At 49.2% G+C, this 16,371-nt stretch overlaps 1 long non-coding RNA gene across 4 annotated transcripts in view; it reads left to right on the plus strand.

Annotated features, from left to right (window-relative positions):
- LOC129394006 (uncharacterized) overlaps nucleotides 1–16,371 on the plus strand; it is a 184,211-nt gene that overhangs the window by 46,425 nt on the left and 121,415 nt on the right. The gene's annotated exons all lie outside the window — the stretch shown is intronic.

Below are 16,371 nucleotides of genomic sequence, written 5' to 3' on the forward strand. Positions count from 1 at the left end.
TGTCTCTACTAGGAGACTGCAGGGCTTCCCCCCATCTGCTGATCTTCCTTCCTTCCCCAGACTTGGCCTTCCTCAGGATGTGTGGAGTTCTCTGCTCAGAAACAGCTGAGCCAGAGGCCTGGGAGATTAAAGTGCTTCGCTGATCTTTAGGAATGGAATGGAATTGGCCAGGTGTGGTGGCGCATACCTGTAATCTCAGCTACTCGGGTGGCTGAGGCAGGAGAATCAGTTGAACCTGGGAGGTGGAGGTTGCGGTGAGCCAAGATCGTGTGATTGCACTCCAGCCTGGGCAAAAAGAGCAAAACTCCGTCTCAAAAAAAAAAATAGTATATCTTAGGTAATCTATAAACAACAGAAATTTATTTCTCACAGTTCTGGAGGCTGGGAAGTCCAACATCAAGGAAGCATCAGGGTGAGTGTCTGGTGAGGGTCCCATTCCTGCTTTTAAGGTGGCACCTTGTTGCTCATCCTCTGGAGGGAACCAAGGCTATATCTTCACAGAGTGAAGGCGGAAGGGCAGAGAGGCCCGGCGAGTTCCCTCCAGCCCTTTCATAAGGTTGCCCATCCCATTCTAAATAACCATTCTAAAAAACATAATCATTTTGAAAAGGCTCCACTTCTTAATACTGTTGTATTGGAGTCTAAGTTCCAACATGAGAATTTCGGAGGGCCACTTACACTCAAACCATGGCAGGGACAGAAGAGGGCTTTGTATTGGTGCCCAGGTTTGTTTGTGAAAATGTAGACACACACACCACAGATATTTAAATAAACTCTTTATTTCAGAATCATGTTAGATTTACAGAAAATTTGCAATGATAGTACAGAGAGTTCCCATAAGCCTCTTACTCAGTTTCCCCTATTTTAACATCTTACGTTAGTATGGTACATTTGTTAGAATTAATGAGCCAATATTGATGCGTTATTATTGACTAGACGCTGCACTTTCTTTAGATTTCACTGGCTTTTTCCTAATGTTGTTTTCCCTTCCAGGATCCCACCCAGGAAACCATATCATGTTAACTTGTCATCTCTCCTTAGGATCTTTTTGGCTGTGAAAGATTCTTATACTTTGCTTTTGATGACTTTGTTTTGGGGGCTACTTGTCAGGTAGTTAAAAATGTTTGTCAGTGGGAACTTTGATGTTTTTCTCATAGTTAGACTGGGGTATGTGTTCTTGGGAAGAAGACCACAGAGGTGAAGTGCCATTTTGATCCCATCAGCTCAAGGGCACATACTATCGACATGACTTACCAGTGTTGATGTTGACCTTGATCAACTGGCTGAGTCTGTCAGATTTCTCCATGAGAAAGTTAGTGATTTTCCCTCTCTTTCCACACTGTACTCTTTGGAACGAAGTCACCAAACACAGTCCATGTGGAAGGAGTGGGGAGTTGTACCTCACCTCCTTGAGAGGGTAGTTATTTACATAAATTATTTGGAATTTTTCTGTATTGGAGACTAGTCTATTCTCATATACTAGTCTGTGGTATGTTGGGGGACTGTCTTTGTTTGCCTGTGCTGCTATAATAAAATATCTTTTCTGTTTTTAAAAATTGAGACAGGGTCTCACTCTGTTGCCCAGGCTGAAGTGCAGTGCATTTATTTACTTATGCATTGATTTATTCAATCATCATTGATTTATATCAGTGTAGAATCATGGATTTAAAAAAAGACTTTGGGTTATACTTACTGTTTTGCTTAAATTGTTCCATCTCTGCCCATGGGAGTTGGGGTGCTCTCCAGTTCACTGCAGTCAACTGGAAGAGCTCCCATGGCCAACGCTGGAACAATTTTGAGATTTTCCCCATTATTTTGTTTTTTGAGCACTTCCTTACTTTCTGTCACTGCAGGATGCTCTGGGCTCATCTCATACATGTCATGTCTCAGCACTAGAAACAGCAATTTCTCTATGGTTCCTTTTTAATTGGAGAAAGGTATTTGGAAACCAAGGTCCGGTGCTGTGTGTGCTCATTGCTACAGGGCTGTCTCAGTGGGTAGAGCTAGGAAGTATATGTATGTAGAGTGAACCATGTATATGCATTATCTATCTATCATCTATCTATCTATCTATCTATCTATCTACCTATCTATCTATCTATCATCTGTCTCTCCATCTGTATCTAAATTAAGCAAACTATGCGTTCATATTGATGTCTCCAATTCTAACCCTATTCCACAAGGTTCACTCTAGCTTCCTCCTTTGCTTATCCGTAACCTGCTTCTCACTACTCTCCATCCATTTACTTATTTATGTGATCTCTGTGTATAAGTATAGAATTGTTAACCTGAATGCCCATAGGAAGCAACTTTACCAACTAGAGCCCAGTGCTATGTGAAGATCCATTTCTCGTCTAACAGTCTCTACTCACTTCCACAGTTACTGAGGTCAGTACCTTTACCTCTTACCTCCTTCAGTAAGGCGATGTCATGCATTTGTAGTACAGATCCTTTTATCATCATCTTCATCCCATCCTGGGATCCCCTGACCTCCTAATTGATTTTTTGAAAATATTTCACATATAAAGTTCTCTCTTTGTGTTGTAGAATTCTATGGGTTTTGACAAATGCATAATGTCATGTATCTACCAGTATCATGCAGAATTAGTTCACTGCCCTAAAAAATCTCACGTCACCAGTTCAGTCTCTCCCATCCTCAAATCCCTGGCAACCACTGATCTGTTTACCATCTCTATTCTTTTGCCTTTTCCATTGGAATCATACAGTAAGTAGCCTTTTAAGGTTGACTGCTTTCATTTAGCAATACACATTTAAGACATTTTTCATCCATGTCTCCATAGCTTTTTTTTTGACAGGGTCTTGCTCTGTCTTCCAGGCTGGAGTGCAGTGGTATGAGCATAGCTCACTACAGCCTCAACCTCCTGGGCTCGAGTGATCCTTCTGCCTCAGCCTCCCAAATAGCTGAGACCACAGGCACGTGTCACCACAGCTGGCTAATTCTTACATTTTTTTTTTTTTTGTAGAGATGGGGTGTCATTATGTTGCCCAGGGTGGTCTTGAACTCCTGGGCTCGAAGCTCATTTCATTTTTCTTTTTTTTTTTTTTGAGTCAGAGTCTTACTCTGTTGCCCAGGCTGGAGTGCAGTGGCATGATCTCGGCTCACCACAACCTCTGCCTCCTGGGTTCAAGCGATTCTCCTGCCTTATCTTCCCAAATAGCTGGGACTACAGGCGTGTGCCACCATGCCCGGCTAATTTTTGTATTTTTAATAGAGACGGGGTTTCACTATGTTGGCCAGGCTGGTCTCGAACTACTGACCTAATGATCTGCTCGCCTCAGCCCCCCAAAGTGTTGGGATTACAGGCGTGAACCTTTGCGCCTGGCCCATTTTTCTTTTTTTAAAATTTGAGACAGTCTCACTCTGTTGCCCAGGCTGAAGTGCAGTGATGTGATTTTAGTTCACTTCAGCCCCAACCTCCCTGTCTCAAGTGATCCTCCTGCCTCAGCCTCCCAAGTAGCTGGGAGCACAGGCACATGCAATCACATCTGGCTAATTTTTGTGTTTTTAGTAGAGAAGGGGTTTCGCCATGTTGCCCAGGCTGGTCTCAAACTCCTGGGCTCAAGCAATCTGTCTGCCTTGGCCTCCCAAACTGTTGGGACTACAGGTGTGAGCCATGACACCAGCCTCATTTCTTTTTAAATTATTGAATAGTATTCCATTAGATGGATGTGCCACCCTTTGCTTATTCATTTACCTTTTGAAGGATATTTTGGTTGCTTTTCGTTTTCAGAAATTATGAATAAAGCTGCTGGGAATATTCCTGTGCAGGTTTCTGTGTGGACATAAGTTTTCAACTCATTTGGGTAAGTGCAGAGGAGTGCAATTGCGGTTTGTATGGTAAGACTATGTTTAGCTTTGTAAGAAACTGCAAAGCTGCCTTCCATAGTGGCAGTTCCATTCCGCATTCCCACCAGCAATGAAGGAGGGTGGCTGTTGCTCTGTGTCCTTGTCAGCATTCTTCTAAGACTTTAGCCGTTCTAAAAGTGTGTAGTGGTATCTCATGGAAGTTATTTTCAAGTCTATTTTTATAGGTGGAGAATACACGTGTATCTGATGTACACAGGAATCCCTCATTGCTGAGGGACGCCTTCGTGAAATAGGTAGGAAGTTCTGAAATCTTGTTGATGGTCGTTGTTTCTTCCCATTTGGAGTGGGTCCCCAGGCCAGGCCTTGCCTTTTCCAATTCACTGTGAGCATGTACACAACTGTCCCCATGAAAAATACTCCAGAAAGCCCTAGAAGCACAATTAATCAACGTGTAATTTATTGCTTATGCAGCAATTACCCAATCTGGTAACGTCACTTTGCTCCAGGGAATATAGATCTTTTCCCTCCCGGTAAATCTGCTGGCCTTCACTGCCACGGGCATTTGTTTTCGGGAATAGGTGACAAATAACCACCACTAAATCACATGAGGACTTTCTTCCTTTAGTTTAAAAATACGGACTATGATTTCTAACCAGCAGGCGAAGGCAGCAGAATGCGCAGCAGCTCTGACATAAAGAAAGTTGAGCGGAAATGCAGCGAACGCTGGGTGAGGCATCTGAAAGAAGCCTTTTTTTCTTTCTTCCTTTTTTCTATATGTGTCTGTTTTTCAAAAGTGCCCATTGATTTGATTTTTGAGATACGAGGCTTTTGACTTTTCTTAAAGCATTTCCCAGAAGAGCAGAAAAGCTGAATGCTATTAACATGATCCCAGGCCCCTGGGTGTGTACGTGCACGTATGCGTGAGTGTGTGTGTGTATGGGCGTGCGCGTGTGTGCAGTTTTTGATAACTTTAGAAAATATTTTGGAAAGTCTTGGGCCCAGTCCTGGATGTTTACAGAAAAGTAATCATGGATCCCTTCAAAGCCTGTTGTAGAAGAGAAAGATAAAGGAAACAGCAAGGCACCAACAACCCATTTATGCTCAGGAGGCAGGTGCTCTGGATAGGGAAGACAGCCGAGCTCCACGCAAGGTAAGGCAGGGGAGCTTTCTCCGCTCCTGGGAAACGCTGCCAGGGCCAGCCAGTGGCTCAGCCCTACCCCCTCAGAAGCTGGAGCTGAGTTTATGGCAAATCCCCCATCTGGGAGCTCAAGTGAGCAGAGGAACAAGGCTGAATCACACACTGTTTCATTTTCTGAGGTGCTCACAGACCCGCTCTCTCACCTGGTTTCAAGGTCAACATCATGAGGGAGCACCGTGAACTCCTCTGTAGGAGTGAGGCTCAGTGAGATTACAGGGCGGGCCACGGGGCTGCTGCTGGGGAGTGGCAGCTGGGTTCTCAGGCTCTAAGCCTCCTCCTGCAGCCACCACTGGGCTTTTCCAGCCACAGACATAGTAGCTCTCCCCAACCCCTCCCACCCGTGTTGCCTCCATTGAACAAACATTTATTGAGCACTAACTGCATGCCAAGTTCTGTGCTGGCAGGGTCTTAAAGAGGGGAAGCAACTGTGCGTGGTCCAGCCCTCAGGGGCCCTGGGCTCTGTGCCCCTGGTCAAAGTCAATGTCAGCTGTTCTTGGTGGGGGAACCCCTGAACTGCAGGAATAGGCACAGTGCCCAGCTCCACTCCCAAAGCTGCGACGACCACAAGGCTCACTCTGCCCAGGGAACTGGAGGAAACCAAGGCTCGGTCAGACCTCCAGACCTCCACCCTGACCCGTTCAGGGACACCTGGGAGTCCGGGGCCTGGCCCTCACTCCCGGCGTGGGAGCAGACATCTGCTATGCTGCCAGCTGCTGGGAGACCTGCCGGGAACTGGAAGAAACCAAGGCTCGGTCAGACCTCCAGACCTCCACCCTGACCCGTTCAGGGACACCTGGGAGTCCGGGGCCTGGCCCTCACTCCCGGCGTGGGAGCAGACATCTGCTATGCTGCCGGCTGCTGGGAGACCTGCCTGGCCCTGGGCACTCGGGCTCTATTAAATTGTTAATACAACCATTAGAGTATCAGCGTATTATCTCTCTGCCCAGGAGGGATCTGATGCTATTCACACTTCTGTCAGTTCATTTTTATTTATCTGGCTTTCACCTTGATGGATAACAGGTTTATACAAAGCCCTGGTGCATTTGAAATATGCCAAAGGAGGGGAACAGGAGATGGGAGACGGCCACTATGGGGGCTGCGTTTCACGAGGCCATCCCCACCCCCGGCCCCCAGGCCATCTGTGAGTCATGCAGGGCTTATTCCAACACCAGGGGCAAGAGCGAGGGTCTGGCTGCAGCCGAGCCACCGGCAACTGAAATGTGTCTGTGGGTTCTCCTATTCACCCATCCATCCTTTTGACCATCACATGATGTGGTGGGGAGTGAGGTGGGGAGATGCAGTGGGGATTGAAGTGGAGGAGGTGCAGTGGGGAGTGAGGTGGGCACTGTCCACCCCTTCAAGGCCTTTACCGCTAGAGCAGCAGCTCTCAACCAAGGGCGGTTTTGCAATTTTGTCCCCAAGGGATGCTTGGCAATGCCTGGAGTCACCTTTGTTGTCATCACTTTGGTTGGGGAGGGGCTCTGCCAGGGATGCTGCTAAGCACCCTAAAATTCCCAGGGGAGCCCCCCATAAGAAAGGCTGATCTGGCCCCAAATGTCAACAGCGTTGAACTGGATCAACCCCGGACTGAAGGAAGGAGTCACTCTGAGCAGGAGGAAGAGGAGGGAGGCACTGGGAAAAAACAGGTGCTGTCCCTATTGTCTCCTGTCCCAGCCACTCTCAGCCGGGTGCTGAGATGTGCCCCGTTTGCTGAGATACATTATAGATATATTGTTTATTTCAACAGTTTTTGGGAACAGGTGGTGTTTGGTGACATGGATAAGTTCTGTAGTGGTGATTTCTGAGATTTTGGTGCACCTATTGCCTGATCAGTGTACACTGTACCCAATGTGTAGTTTTTCATCCCTCACCCCTCTCCCACCCCAAGTCCCCGAAGTCTATTGTATCATTCTTATGCCTTTGTGTCCTCATAGCTTAGCTCCCAACTACAAGTGAGAACATGCGATGTTTGTTTTTCCATTCCTGAGTTACTTCACTTAGAATAAGTGGTCTTATTTAAACCGACACCCTACAAGGGAGCTGGAGAAATTGGCAGGGAGGCGGCGTGGCTTCGTGAGTGCCTGTGCGGAGGAGAGAGGAGGGAGACAGACAGGAGTGTCTCGGGTCGTGTGTGACAGTGGCGGAGCTTCGAGGTGGGTGCAGCATCGGGAGGAGCCCAGGGCGCTGAATTGCTCTGCAGTTAGAGGGAGGAAGAAGCCAGGTGGGGACCGGCCTGCCTGCCAGCTATGCTGACATTTCAAAGTCTACGCCTATTTGGAAGTGGCTAGCTGGGTTTAAGCCCTGCTATGATGTGCTCAGATTTTTTTTTTTTTTTTAAATCACCTTGTCTGCCTTGTGGAGGAAGGGTTTACACAAGCTTCCTGAGGCTGGCATCACAAGGTGCCACACACTGGGGACTTAAAAAACAAAAATTAATTCTGGTGGCTCCTTCTGAGGCTGTGAGGACCTGCCCAGACCCCTCTCTCAGCCTCCGGGAGCCTCAGGTGTTCCCTGGCTCGCAGATGCATCTTCCCTCTCCCTGTGGCCAAAGTTCCCCTTTGGTGAGGACACCAGCGTTTGCACTAGGGCCCACCCTAGGGACCTCGTTTAGCTTCATTATCTCTGTGAAGACCCTGCCTCCAAGTAAGGCCACATTCACAGGTCCTGGGGGGTTCAGACTCTAACATGCCTTTTTCTGGGAGAGGCAATTCCTCCTGTAACAAGGCCAGCAGGGGAGGCAGGAGAGGCGGGAGGCAGGATCTGTCTAATGACCCAGGTATGTGCTGAGAGTGGCTGGGATAGGGGACAATGGGGATAGCAGGAGGAAGAGCAGGGATCTGGTTCGATGTCAGGAGTGGAGGTCAAAGAACTTGGTGATGGAATTGGCTGGGGTGGGGCCTGGGTCCCCTGGGCCCAATGGGGTCCACTTAAGAGTCCCGGGAAAATGATCTCCCCTGCAGCCTCAGAAGAGTTTCAACCACCGTTTCTCTTTGTTGTTAAAATGATAGCCTAAGTATTAGAGGAAATTCTCCAAAGGCCCAAATGCACCCATTATGTCCTTAATAACTTTATACAACTGTTTTCCAAACATGTTGTACCTCTTCACCCTAGGCATATGTTAAAAAATTAATTTGTTTACTCTCAGTAAAGTGATGCATACTCATTGTATGAGACAGATGATTCAGAAAACACCAAAAAGTAGAACTAATAAGACAAAAATCACTCATAGTCATGTAGGGATGTGACAACAATCACTCATTGCTACCTGGAATTCCCTTGAATAGTTATTTATTTAACCACTGACCCAGGATTGGACGTTTGAATGATTGTAAAAATATTCACGGTCTTCTAAAATGTTGGCCTCCTTCAACCTAATTATTATACAAATGTTTGTCTGCTGAGTGAAAGCGACCCTTCATCAGTCCTAGACTTTGCAGCTCTTTATTGGGGAGGGCTCACATCTCTAGTGCTCCACCGCATCATCCCTTCCGCCAGGGGTCTCGGGGATGTTCCCAAGGACCCAGGGAGTTCGCTGTGAAGCGGGACCATCCTTCCAACATTGGAGAGGGAGAGTATAGGCAAATTAAAAGCAGCACTGGATGGGGCCCTGCCCTGCCTGGTGGAGGTGCCCATGCCTTTGGAAGGGCTCCTCTTCATGGGATGACAAAGAACACAGCTGACTGAGTACCAGAGCGTGGTGTGCAGGCACCATCTCACTGGCACCTCATACTGGAGCCAGGAGTAACTTGGCCAACAGGATGCGTTAGGGCCTATCAGTGCTGGGGTCTGGGCCTTGGCTGTTGGACCCTGGAGCCCTCCTGCCTCCCTATGTGTGTGGGAGGTGTCTATAAAGGAGGCGGTGGAGGGACGCTCTTTTGGCACTGAGAGCATCTGTCTTTGGAGGGTCCCATCCCTCACCAAGACACTGCCTGTCCTGGCCTGGACCTTCCCTGGTGCCATTCCCTGGTGCACCGCAGGTTGGGGTCTGCAGATCTCTAGAGCATTTGCATCTGCAGAGAGAAAACCCTGATAGCCTGGGCACTCCAAGGGCCCGTCTGGCCACCTCTCTCCAGAAGGTGAATTCTCCAACACAGTGAGTTTCCACGTGGAAGGATGACAGTGAAAGTGCACTGAGCCCCGAGGTGTGCTGGGCACCACACGCATTCCCTCCTTTAACTGTGCAGCAACAGTGGGATTCTTCCCATTCTAGACGAGGAAACAAAGCTGGAGATGCCACGTCACTGTGCAGAAGGCCCCATGGTGAGCCAGTGTGGGGTGGGGTCAGAGCTCAGCAGTCTCTGCCTCCTGCCATGATGCCTCTCCACACTGGGTCACCTTTGGGGACAGTGTTGGTCTCAGGTCATTGCTTCGGTACTGTCAGTTGCCTTTGGGTGCACGTGCACACACATGTTCACACACTCACACTCACACATGTGCACACACACATTCTCACACTCATGGGAACACACATGCCTTCACACACACTCACGCACACACTTGTGCCCGTACATGGACGCCCACGCTCGCGTAGGCAGGTGCTCTGCTGGGCCCTCTCCACGGTTTATGACCGTCTGGGAGACGACACGGCGAGGCCGAGATCTTTATCGCGTCCGGATATTGACTCTTTGTCATGTTCCATGCTGTTATTTCCCCGAGTCCGTTGTTTCTTTTTTTATTCTAGTTTCATGTGCTTTCACTGTACAATTCTCTTTTTCCCTTTATTTTTCACTGCCTTATTCTGGATGTGTTTCTATTACTGGTGACTGCAAATCGTTTCTGAGGAACGTGCTGGCTCTCTCTCTCTCTCTCTGACACACACACACACACACACACACACACACACAGAGCAGGCCTCCATGGGTGTCTTGGCTGCTGGAGCCTGCAGGAGCCCCCCCGCCCCTCACCATGGGGGCTGGCCGTGGCCTGTACAGGTTAGGGCATCTGTGGCGACACCCCCTCTCGCAACAGGCTAGGGGCAACGGGGTGGTAAGGCCGGCAAGGGGAGGGAAGGGTAGTGGGGATCTGGAGCTCCCTGTTGGATCTGGATTCTAAAAGGACACTCTTCCCACTGCAGGGTGACAAAAAGACATTTTTCAGGAACGATTGTTCTGGTGACTTCATGTGGCTTCAGACACAGGGAGATGCTTTTAAAGGCTTGGGAATAGTTTTCCTTCTATTGAAAAGGGTAAATCTCATGCCCTCTGTGTGGGTCCTGGGAGAAGCCATTCTTAGAGATATTCTAAAAAATTCTATAATACTTGAAAATGCCATAGATTGCAGAAAATTTGAAAGGGAGGGAAACTATAATTTCTCTAACCCGTTGTCTTCTTATGTTGAACAAAGATATCATTAGTTCTATTTTTAATCAGCAAATGCTATATTTCCAAATATAAATATAAAGAGGCTGTGCCAGCTACTAGCCCACTTGGGGAAGAACCCAGGAGCCTCCTGCTTGCTGGCTGGGTCTGCTCCGGGATCTCTAGTGAGGCACAGTGGCCTCTGCATTGGGTCTGGACATGGCACCTCCTTCTCAGGTATCTAGGAGCTGAAAAGACAAATTACCTGCACTCCCGGCCCCCAGAACTACAGGAAAGGGACAGGGTGGCCACCCCATTTAGAAAGGGGGAGAGCAGGGGCCCACAGCACTCACCAGTCGGCTAGGTAAACATTTCCAGGTCTGACTCTCCTGCTGGGTGGGGAATGTTCTTTAATCTGGTGCTGATTCTGCGTCCTGGCAGCAGCTCCCTTGGTCCTCTGCAGCCCTTGGCTCCATTCTCTGGGGGGTTTGCTTTCTCCGTTCTCCTCTTAGCCACATGTGAAGTAGGCATGGGGGCAGCTCTTCCTGGGGATAGAGCAGTCTTCCCAGCCCACTCCTGGCTGTAGATAATTGGGCCAGGCCAAGGCTCATTTTGCCTAACGTGTTTCTGTGCTCTGCTGTGCATGCTGGGCGGGGGGCCTTTTGGCCTCGAAATGCTCTGAAAATGTGGTGAGGGCTTCATCTCTTCAGCTCCATGTTCCAGTTGCCACGCCACCCTTCCTTGGGAGGTGTAATCCTCATTTCTAAATTTCTTTGTTGTCTCATCCTTATGTTTCCCTCTGTTTTCCTTGTCATGTGACTGCCTTGTCATGTGACTTGCTTTGGCTGCATGAAACAGAAGAAGAAGTTGGGTGTGGTCATGTGACCTGTCACACCTACTCTCAAGGCCCTCGAGATGTCCAGCTTCAGCGAGAGCATCACACAGGAAGGCTCTTTTCCCTGGGCTGCTCTGTCCGGCCTCTATCCGGGCTACTCTGGATGCCACACCCTTGTCTGAGCTGCTATCCTGAGACGCCCCCAATCCATTTGGTTTTTCTCTGGGTGTAGCACCCACTCCCTTGATTCGTTTCTTCACCACATGGCTGATTGACTTCTCAAGGCACCTCAGGCAACAGTTCTACAAAAGTCTGGCCACTGCATGGCGTGACCACCATCTTTCCAGCCTTTGGTATCAGTTTTCTAAACTCCTGTTGCCTGATCTCAAAGCCAAAGCCACATATTTGGGTTTCTGCTACAGCAACTCACTCCTGGGATAAGCCTCTGTATTAGTTAAACCAGGCTTGGTTTTGAGGAGGTGACAATTAGCACCCTGATTTCAGTGGCTTAAAAAACACAGCTCTGAAGTACACTGTCCTTGCCTGAGATTTAGGCTTCCCCATCTGCAGCCTTCACCATCTAGAGTGACCCTTGGGCACCATGGCAGAGTCAAGGGAGTATGGGAGCTTACACACATCTGCCATTGGCCAAAGCAAGTCACATGACCCTGCCCAACCTCTACTCCTGTTCTATTGGCCAAAGCAAGTCACATGACCACATTCAACTTCTACATCTGTTCCAATGGCCAAAGCAAGTCACATGACCACACTCAACTTCTACATCTGTTCCAATGGCCAAAGCAAGTCACATGACCACACTCAACTTCTACACCTGTTCCACTGGCCAAAGCAAGTCACATGACCATACCTAACTCCAGGAAAGGTGGGAGAAGTTGATCTTCTACTCAGAAGGAGAGACTCTAGATGTTAGGAGCAACTCTAATGACAGTCTCTTGTAGGGTTTAAGTAATAATGGTTTCCCCTCTGTCTTTCCTCCTGCCATCTAAACACAGTTCCTCAACTGTATCTCGTTCCCAAGCCTGCTCTGGATCCGTTCCAGTTGCCTACCCTGCTGCTTACGAGCTATTATCAACATTTACTGTAGCCTCAGAAACTGGGACCTGGTGCTGTTGAAAGTCAAGAACAAGGCTGGGCATGTCTTGTGCCCACCCTCCTAATGGTGAAGGGGGAAAAGGGAAAGTGTGAGGATCAGCGAGGGCTGTGTCTCCAGGGGACAGGACACTTCCTTCCAGGTTCCTTCTCTTGCCTTTCCCTTTCAACACTCCCCATCCCCACCTAGGAAGGGTTCTGTGATTAATCACTGCGGCCTTCCTGCTTCTCTGGGAGAGTCACAGCTAACAGGAGCTTGGCCCCGGCTCTGAGGCACCAACTGAATTTTGATTTTGTGATTTCATTCAGTTTGGTGTTCCCTCAACCTATGTGACAAGAGAGCACTCTCTTGCCCGCCATCCAGGTCGATGGAATGAGTGCCCAGTGCCTGGCCGGGCCCGGAGGAGAAAGCTTTCCTGAGTCCACAGGCTCCTGCCGGAATGGCTGCTGGGCACGGATTCAGTGATGTTCTGGCTATTAATCAAAGCGGGCAGCTGTTTATTGTTCTGTGTACTCCAAACTTGGAGAGATTCTTCCTTAATTATACTTTAGCAGCTTCATCCAAATGAATTAGTAACTGCAGCCTTGCAGCCCATCCCTGTGGCACGTCTTCCTCCTGTACATCCCTCCTCTGCTGGTGTCCACTCCCCAAACCCCCGGGCTTCTCCCTGCAGCCTGAGAGCCCTCAGGTCAGCTGCTGGAACTGGAAGGATGTAGGGGCACAGAACTCACGCTGAAACCCCAAACCACCTGGGAAGGCGTCTGGGTCTCTGAGACTCTCTATGAAAACAAAGGAGGATGCTTCCTTTTGGGTTGGGGCTGTCTTCCTAGGAAGGTGGTGGGGGTCGGGGTGGGTTGCTTCCTGCCAAGTGCTCCCTGCTCCCAACCCAGCCCCACAAGGTTCCCAGAGCAGCCAGCTCTGAGCAACTTTTAATCTCCTGGACAAAGGTAAAAAATGACAAATTGAATCCCTCGTCCCGACCTTGGTACCCAGGGAGGCTTTTGCCAGCCTCCCTCCTGGCTTCAGTGCGTGCAGCCAGCCCCAGGCCTCTGACATTAATCGGCTCTTTACAAAAGGCCATGGCCTTCGCTTCTCTGGACGTTTTCAAAGGCGGTGAATGAATCAGATCGCTTTTAAATAGTTATACCCTGCATCCTCGCATTTCCTCTTGTTCATGTACTAAGTGTGTGATGTCTAAAACAGTTGAAGTACGGTTTATTAATTCATTCAGCAAATCTTTACTGCACCTGAACATGGAACATGGCGTGTGCCTGGCAGGGGTTAACTCTGGGGACCTCAGTCCTTGCTTTTGAGGGGCATACAGTCTGGCCATGGGGAGAGGTGGCTCAGTGCCCATCTGCACCAGGGTGAGCAGGCTCCATGAAGCGGGCCTGGGGGATGGAGGGTGTCATAGACCAGCTGAAGTTCTCTGGAATCTCAGGAGGGGCTGCACAGGGCTCATGGGGCATGGAGAAGAGTCACGTGGGTGTACCCCCTCAACACTGTGCTTCTTAAATATGTGCGCGTCCATTCTGGTGTCTGGGTCAAGGGCGGTTCTGCCTCAGCAGGTCTGGGTGGGTCCTGAGCTTCTGCCTTCCCAACAACCTCCAAGTGAGGCTGATGCTGCTGGCTGAAGGAGCACAAGGTTGGAGACAGGTAGCAAGCTTGGGGGCAAAAAGAGGCACCAAAGGCTTTGAAGGTGTAGGATGCACACAGCTCATTATGGTTGTGGCAGAGTGCAGGTGGGGACAGGCAGGGTCCCATCTGCAGGGTTCTCTGGGCTTCCAGAATGTTCTTTTCATGCATCTGCCTGAGCCTTTACCACACTGTCTGTGGTTCATCAGGCATGCTTTCTTTCCTCCTTTTGCACATGCAGACTCAGGATGGGACCGTATCTCCATCATCCTGGTACCCCAGGACCTGGCCTGAGAATATGGTGAGTTCTTGCTTAGTGATTGAATCACCTGCCTTCTCCATGTTGCAGTAGCAAAGCCAGGTCTTATTCATTCAACCTCTGTGCCTGAGATGGAGCGATTGATGAATTCATGCTTTTGGAATTGAGTTTCCTTCTTTGCCTGTGGCTTCGCCTTCTAGCTTATTTGCTTGTACTGCAGTCCCATGATGGCAGGTGAGGTTGCTGTCAGGTTGCTCAGGTTGGGCATTGCATGAGCAGAGTGGAAACTGCCTTAGTGAGAAAGTGTGAGGACTTACGGTGGGCTTGTATTCTTTGGGCTAGAGGTTGCATCTTGCCACCAGCTGCAGCTTCCTGTTTCATCTGTCTGTGCCACTAGGGTCTCTGGCAGGTCTGGCCTGGTGCCTTATCAAAGTGAGAAGCTAGTGTTCCCTCCCCAGCACCACGGCAGTTGTATCCATCTAATGGCATTGTGAAGGTGTGAGGTCTGGGCTCTGATTCACAGGCCACAGAATGTAATGCACCTACTACTGTTTCATGGGTCAGGAAGCCTGTGTTTCCTGTGGGTTACTCAGCATTGATGTGGGCTGCAGCTCCCACCAAGGAGATGGGATAGTTCCCCCAAACTTCCTACTGAGGTTCTGAGCTTAAAAGCTTCATGCTTAGCCAACAGCTTTAGGGTTTATTGGCCTCTTATACCTGAGTGAGTATAAGTTTTGGGTTCCTTTCTTGAGAGTGAGATTCAATGGAACGATTCAGAAAAGGTGCTTGAGATGGGCAGAACAAGTGGCCCGGGGGTGAGTGGTGGGGACATGCAGAAATGGGAGGCTGGTCCTCAGGGAATGCTTGGCCACGATGATTTGGGGACGGCTGATCAAGTGTGGCTGTTGGTAGTTGTTCAGCCACTTCGGTATAGCTGTTGGGGCAGAGAAGGGGGTTTGTGGAGAAACTTGAAAGTTCTTCCAAGGGGAGGAAGGGGCAAGAAGGGCGGGCTTAAGACCAGAGGCGTCACTGCTGCTGCTGATGGAGGCCTGCCTCATTCCCTTCTCTTCTCTGGGCGGAACTAAGCCAAGCGGCTGCTTTCACTTAGCCGGCAGCATAGGGGCTGAGCAGTAAATTACAGGCCATTAGTTTCACTCCTGTTGGAGAAGGACCCTTTTGGAGGATGGAACAGTGGCTACTGCCAGGGATTTTTTGTGTGTATGCGCGCGATGATCGTGGTGAAGGGTGGTGGCCAGCCACCAGCGAGATGCCTAGGTCATCATGGCAGGAAAGGCAGGCCTGGGTGGAAGGGACAAGAGAAGTCTCCAGAGCAGGACAAGGCCAGCACCATTGCTTCTCTGGCCACCCTCCATGCATGACGAGGATTTCGTTGCTGCTGAAACCGGGCCCACAAAGACTGTGATTAATTGAGACAGGACAAGAGGCTTTAAAAATTTTACAATCGATTTGCATAATGGATCTTTGTTTTAAAAAAAGAAAAGAACAAAACAGAGCTCTCAGGCACTCTGGTAATGCTGTACTTGCAGACGCAACCTGGCAGAAGTTGGTGTTTCTAACTGCAAAGATTTTCTGTGAAAAATCAGGTCTATTACTTTTTTTTTTATCTGATATAAAAATAATGCAGGTTCACTGTAGAAGGTTTGGAAAATGCGGAAGGGGAGAGCAACGCTTTAATATCCTGCCACAGGGAGGATCTGGCAGTGACAGATGGGATATTTTTTGTTCTGACCTGGGAAGTGGTCCCCTGAGAAACTATCTTGTAGCAGTACAAGCTTCTGCGGAGTTCATAAATTCCTTTGGCAGGCCAGCTGACAGCCCTGTGTACTTTTATTACTGAGGGCTAATCGCTCCGTCTCTGTTTGCTCCTGGGATGGAGGTGGATGTTGGAGGTGGGGAGAGGGAGGGGTGGTGCTTTGGGGGAAAGAGTCTCCTGGTGCTGGCACTGCACTGAGGAAGGATGGCAGAATTAGGCAGAATCATAACATCACTGAGCAATCCCTGCATGCAGGGCTCTGCTAAGCACGCAATGGGCCTTTGTCATTGACGCTTCTAAACAACTTACCAGGCAGGTACTGTTATGGAACTCATTTCCAGGATGAGGAAATGGAGGCACGTGGCTTCCCTAAGTTCCCACAAGCTGGTGAGACTCAGAGCAGAGATTCAACCCAGGTTGCCTGAGCTGCAGC

Source organism: Pan paniscus, chromosome 1 (assembly GCF_029289425.2).
Source record: "Pan paniscus chromosome 1, NHGRI_mPanPan1-v2.0_pri, whole genome shotgun sequence".
Taxonomy (NCBI): domain Eukaryota; kingdom Metazoa; phylum Chordata; class Mammalia; order Primates; family Hominidae; genus Pan; species Pan paniscus.